Below are 7,379 nucleotides of genomic sequence, written 5' to 3'. Positions count from 1 at the left end.
ATCAGACAGGTACACTTGCTGTCCAGAAATATTCTATCTTCTGCAGCCTCTGCTGCTGATACCCAGGCAAACAGGGTCTGGAGTGGACCTCAAGCAATCTCCAACAGACCTACAGCTGAGGGTCCTGACTGTTAGAAGGAAAACTATCAAACAGGAAGGACACCTACACCAAAACCCCATCAGTACGTCACCATCATCAAAGACCAGAGGCAGATAAAACCACAAAGATGGGGAAAAATCAGGGCAGAAAAGCTGGAAATTCAAAAAATAGGAGAGCATCTCCCCTGGCAAAGGAACGCAGCTCATCGCCAGCAACAGATCAAAGCTGGATGGAGAATGACTTTGATGAGATGAGAGAAGAAGGCTTCAGTCCATCAAATTTCTCAGAGCTAAAGGAGGAATTATGTACCCAGCGCAAAGAAACTAAAAATCTTGAAAAAAAAGTGGAAGAATTGATGGCTAGAGTAATTAATGCAGAGAAGGTCATAAACGAAATGAAAGAGATGAAAACCATGACACGAGAAATACGTGACAAATGCACAAGCTTCAGTAACCGACTTGATAAACTGGAAGAAAGAGTATCAGCGATTGAGGATCAAATGAATGAAATGAAGCGCTGATTGGGGTGCCTGAAAGTGAGGGGGAAAATGGAACCAAGTTGGAAAACACTCTTCAGAATATCATCCAGGAGAACTTCCCCAACCTAGTAGGGCAGGCCAACATTCAAATCCAGGAAATACAGAGAACGCCACAAAGATACTCCTCAAGAAGAGCAACTCCAAGACACATAATTGCCAGATTCACCAAAGTTGAAATGAAGGAAAAAATGTTAAGGGCAGCCAGAGAGAAAGGTCGGGTTACCCACAAAGGGAAGCCCATCAGACTAACAGCAGATCTCTCGGCAGAAACTCTCCAAGCCAGAAGAGAGTGGGGGCCAATATTCAACATTCTTAAAGAAAAGAATTTTAAACCCAGAATTTCATATCCAGCCAAACTAAGTTTCATAAGTGAAGGAGAAATAAAATCCTTTACAGACAAACAAATGCTTAGAGATTTTGTCACCACTAGGCCTGCCTTACAAGAGACCCTGAAGGAAGCACTAAACATGGAAAGGAACAACCGGTACCAGCCATTGCAAAAACATGCCAAAATGTAAAGACCATCAAGGCTAGGAAGAAACTGCATCAACTAACGAGCAAAATAACCAGTTAATATCATAATGGCAGGATCAAGTTCACACATAACAATCTTAACCTTAAATGTAAATGGACTAAATGCTCCAATTAAAAGACACAGACTGGCAAACTGGATAAAGAGTCAAGACCCATCAGTCTGCTGTATTCAGGAGACCCATCTCACATGCAGAGACATACATAGGCTCAAAATAAAGGGATGGAGGAAGATTTACCAAGCAAATGGAGAACAAAAAAAAGCGGGGGTTGCAATACTAGTCTCTGATAAAACAGACTTTAAACCATCAAAGATCAAAAGAGACAAAGAAGGCCATTACATAATGGTAAAGGGATCCATTCAACAGGAAGAGCTAACTATCCTAAATATATATGCACCCAATACAGGAGCACCCCGATTCAAAAAGCAAGTCCTTAGAGACTTACAAAGAGACTTAGACTCCCATACAATAGTAATGGGAGACTTCAACACTCTACTGTCAACATTAGACAGATCAACGAGACAGAAAGTTAACAAGGATATCCAGGAATTGAACTCATCTCTGCAGCAAGCAGACCTAATAGACATCTATAGAACTCTCCACCCCAAATCAACAGAATATACATTCTTCTCAGCACCACATCGTACTTACTCCAAAATTGACCATGTAATTGGAAGTAAAGCACTCCTCAGCAAATGTACAAGAACAGAAATTATAACAAACTGTCTCTCAGACCACAGTGCAATCAAACTAGAACTCAGGACTAAGAAACTCAATCAAAACCGCTCAACTACATGGAAACTGAATAACCTGCTCCTGAATGACTCCTGGGTACATAACGAAATGAAGGCAGAAATAAAGATGTTCTTTGAAACCAATGAGAACAAAGGTACAACATACCAGAATCTCTGGGACACATTTAAAGGAGTGTGTAGAGGGAAATTTATAGCACTAAATGCCCAAAAGAGAAAGCAGGAAAGATCTAAAATTGACACTCTAACATCACAATTAAAAGAACTAGAGAAGCAAGAGCAAACACATTCGAAAGCTAGCAGAAGGCAAGAAATAACTAAGATCAGAGCAGAACTGAAGGAGATAGAGACACAAAAAACCCTCCAAAAAATCAATGAATCCAGGAGTTGGTTTTTTGAAAAGATCAACAAAATTGACAGACCACTAGCAAGACTAATAAAGAAGAAAAGAGAGAAGAATCAAATCGACGCAATTAAAAATGATAAAGGGGAAATCACCACCAACCCCACAGAAATACAAACTACCATCAGAGAATACAAAAACACCTCTACGCAAATAAACTGGAAAATCTAGAAGAAATGGATAATTTCCTGGACACTTACACTCTTCCAAGACTAAACCAGGAAGAAGTTGAATCCCTGAATAGACCAATAGCAGGCTCTGAAATTGAGGCAATAATTAATAGCCTACCAACCAAAAAAAGTCCAGGACCAGATGGATTCACAGCTGAATTCTTCCAGAGGTACAAGGAGGAGTTGGTACCATTCCTTCTGAAACTATTCCAATCAATAGAAAAAGAGGGAATTCTCCCTAACTCATTTTATGAGGCCAACATCATCCTGATACCAAAGCCTGGCAGAGACACAACAAAAAAAGAGAATTTTAGACCAATATCCCTGATGAACATTGATGCAAAAATCCTCAATAAAATACTGGCAAACCGGATTCAGCAACACATCAAAAAGCTTATCCACCATGATCAAGTGGGCTTCATCCCTGGGATGCAAGGCTGGTTCAACATTCGCAAATCAATAAACATAATCCAGCATATAAACAGAACCAAAGACAAGAACCACATGATTATCTCAATAGATGCAGAAAAGGCTTTTGACAAAATTCAACAGCCCTTCATGCTAAAAACACTCAATAAATTTGGTATTGATGGAACGTACCTCAAAATAATAAGAGCTATTTATGACAAACCCACAGCCAATATCATACTGAATGGGCAAAAACTGGAAAAATTCCCTTTGAAAACTAGCACAAGACAGGGATGCCCTCTCTCACCACTCCTATTCAACATAGTGTTGGAAGTTCTGGCTAGGGCAATTAGGCAAGAGAAAGAAATCAAGGGTATTCAGTTAGGAAAAGAAGAAATCAAATTGTCCCTGTTTGCAGATGACATGATTGTATATTTAGAAAACCCCATTGTCTCAGCCCAAAATCTCCTTAAGCTGATAAGCAACTTCAGCAAAGTCTCAGGATACAAAATCAATGTGCAAAAATCACAAGCATTCTTATACACCAGTAACAGACAAACAGAGAGCCAAATCATGAATGAACTTCCATTCACAATTGCTTCAAAGAGAATAAAATACCTAGGAATCCAACTTACAAGGGATATAAAGGACCTCTTCAAGGAGAACTACAAACCACTGCTCAGTGAAATAAAAGAGGACACAAACAAATGGAAGAACATACCATGCTCATGGATAGGAAGAATCAATATCGTGAAAATGGCCATACTGCCCAAGGTAATTTATAGATTCAATGCCATCCCCATCAAGCTACCAATGAGTTTCTTCACAGAATTGGAAAAAACTGCTTTAAAGTTCATATGGAACCAAAAAAGAGCCCGCATCTCCAAGACAATCTTAAGTCAAAAGAACAAAGCTGGAGGCATCACGCTACCTGACTTCAAACTATACTACAAGGCTACAGTAACCAAAACAGCATGGTACTGGTACCAAAACAGAGAGATAGACCAATGGAACAGAACAGAGTCCTCAGAAATAATACCACACATCTACAACCATCTGATCTTTGACAAACCTGAGAGAAACAAGAAATGGGGAAAGGATTCCCTATTTAATAAATGGTGCTGGGAAAATTGGCTAGCCATAAGTAGAAAGCTGAAAATGGATCCTTTCCTTACTCCTTATACGGAAATTAATTCAAGATGGATTAGAGGCTTAAATGTTAGACCTAATACCATAAAAATCCTAGAGGAAAACCTAGGTAGTACCATTCAGGACATAGGCATGGGCAAAGACTTCATGTCTAAAACACCAAAAGCAACAGCAGCAAAAGCCAAAATTGACAAATGGGATCTAATTAAACTAAAGAGCTTCTGCACAGCAAAAGAAACTACCATCAGAGTGAACAGGCAACCTACAGAATGGGAGAAAATCTTTGCAATCTACTCATCTGACAAAGGGCTAATATCCAGAACCTACAAAGAACTCAAACAAATTTACAAGAAAAAAACAAACAACCCCATCAAAAAGTGGGCAAAGGATATGAACAGACAGTTCTCAAAAGAAGACATTCATACAGCCAACAGACACATGAAAAAATGCTCATCATCACTGGCCATCAGAGAAATGCAAATCAAAACCACAATGAGATACCATCTCACACCAGTTAGAATGGCAATCATTAAAAAGTCAGGAAACAACAGGTGCTGGAGAGGATGTGGAGAAATAGGAACATTTTTACACTGTTGGTGGGATTGTAAACTAGTTCAACCATTATGGAAAACAGTATGGCGATTCCTCAAGGATCTAGAACTAGATGTACCATATGACCCAGCCATCCCATTACTGGGTATATACCCAAAGGATTATAAATTATGCTGCTATAAAGACACATGCACACGTATGTTTATTGTGGCACTATTCACAACAGCAAAGACTTGGAATCAACCCAAATGTCCATCAGTGACAGAATGGATTAAGAAAATGTGGCACATATACACCATGGAATACTATGCAGCCATAAAAAAGGATGAGTTTGTGTCCTTTGTAGGGACATGGATGCAGCTGGAAACCATCATTCTTAGCAAACTATCACAAGAACAGAAAACCAAACACCGCATATTCTCACTCATAGGTGGGAACTGAACAATGAGATCACTTGGACTCAGGAAGAGGAACATCACACACCGGGGCCTATCCTGGGGAGGGGGTAGGGGGGAGGGATTGCACTGGGAGTTATACCTGATGTAAATGACGAGTTGATGGGTGCAGCACACCAACATGGCACAAGTATACATATGTAACAAACCTGCACGTTATGCACATGTACCCTACAACTTAAAGTATAATAATAATAAATAAATTAAAAAAAAAAAGAAAAATACTTGTACAAAGAAACAGAAGTTTTGTCTTGTAGATTAAGATAATTGATCAAGAGCATCTACACGTGGATGCTAAAATTCAATATATCTTTGATAGAAGTGGATATTTTTATGTAAGGGATAAAGAGAATAAATTAATTCAGATTTGTATGAAGAAAGGAGACATGATAACTGTTCCTCAAGGGATTTATTACCACCTCTTATTGGATATAAAGAACTATGTAAAGACAATGAAGCCATCTGTTGGAGAACCAGTATAACCATATGTAACAGACCAACTGACCAATTTGTTGCTTAAGGATAGCTCATCAACTTTTGGGCACAAACAACGTAATGGTGCTTTCTAGAAATGAATGGATTCTTTAGAAAATCCCAAATGTGACAGTTAAGCAGAAATGTAGTCATTTTCACTTTGCTTTATCAGCTTGAAGCTATATTATTTTTCCTCTGTTAGATTGCTTGAGCAGTTTTTTCTAAATTTTTTTATTTTTTATTTTATTTTTAATTTTATTATACTTAAAGTTCTGGGATACATGTGCAGAATATGCAGGTTTGTTACATAGGTATATATGTACCATGGGGGTTTGCTACAACCATCAACCCTTTATCTATGTTAGGTATTTCCCCTAATGCTATCCCTCCCCTAGCCCCCCACCCCCCGACAGGCCCCAATGTGTGATGTTCCCCTACCTGTGACCATGTGTTTTCATTTTTCATCTCCCACTTATGAGTGAGAATATGCGGCATTTGTTTTTCTGTTCCTGTGTTAGTTTGCTGAGAACAATAGTTTCCAACTTCATCCATGTCCCTGCAAAGGACATGAACTCATCCTTTTTTATGGCTGCATAGTATTCCGTGGTGTATATGTGCCACATATTCTTTATCCAGTCTATCATTGATGGCCATTTGGGTTGGTTTTAAGTCTCTGTTTTTGTGAATAGTGCTTCAATAAACATATGTGTGCATGCATCTTAATAGTAGAATGATGTACAATCCTTTGGGTATATAACCAGTAATGGGATTACTGGGCCAAATGGTATTTCTAGTTCTAGATCCTTAAGGAATAACCACATTGTCTTCCACAATGGTTGAACTAATTTACACTCCCACCAGCAGTGTAAAAGAGTTCCTATTTCTCCACATTCTAACTAGTGTGAGATGGTATCTCATTGTGGTTTTGATTTGCATTTCTCTAATGACCAGTGATGATGAGCTTTTTTTCATATGTTTGTTGGCTGCATAAATGTCTTCTTTTGAGAGCTGTCTGTTCATATCCTTTGCCCACTTTTTGATGGGGTTGTTTGATTTTTCTTATAAATTTGTTTAAGTTCCTTGTAGATTCTGGATATTAGCCCGTTGTCTGATATATAGATTGCAAAATTTTCTCCTATTCTGTAGTTTATCTGTTCACTCTAATGATAGTTTCTTTTGTTGTGCAGAAGCTTTTTAGGTTAATTAGATACCATTTGTCAATTTTGACTTTTGTTGCCATTGCTTTTGGTGTGTTAGTCATGAAGTCTTTGCCCATGCCTATGTCCTGAATGGTATCACCTAGATTTTTTTCTAGGGTTTTTATGGTTTTAGGTTTTATGTTTAAGTCTTTAATCCATCTTGAGTTAATTTTTGTATAAGGTGTAAGGAAGGGGTCCAGTTTCAGTTTTCTGCATATGGCTAGCCAGTTTTCCCAACACAATTTGTTAAATAGAGAATCCTTTCCCCATTGCTTGTTTTGTCAGGTTTGTCAAAGACTAGATGGTTGTAGATGTGTGGTATTATTTCTGAGGCCTCTGCCCTGTTACATCGGTCTATATATCTGTTTTGTTACCAGTACCATGCTGCTTTGGTTACTGTAGTCTTGTAGTAGTTCGAAGTCAGGTAGCATGATGCCTCTAGCTTCGTTCTTTTTGCTTAGGATTGTCTTGGTTATATGAGCTCTTTTTTGGTTCCATACAAAATTTAAACTATTTTTTTCTAATTTTTGAAGAAAGTCAATAGTGGCTTGATGGGAATAGCATTGACTCTGTAAATTACTTTGGGGAGTATGGCCATTTTCACAATATTGATTCTTCCTATCCATGAGCATGGAGTGTTTTTCCA

Source organism: Macaca mulatta, chromosome 11, assembly GCF_049350105.2.
Source record: "Macaca mulatta isolate MMU2019108-1 chromosome 11, T2T-MMU8v2.0, whole genome shotgun sequence".
Lineage (NCBI taxonomy): Eukaryota > Metazoa > Chordata > Mammalia > Primates > Cercopithecidae > Macaca > Macaca mulatta.
This window is presented reverse-complemented; position numbering follows the sequence as displayed.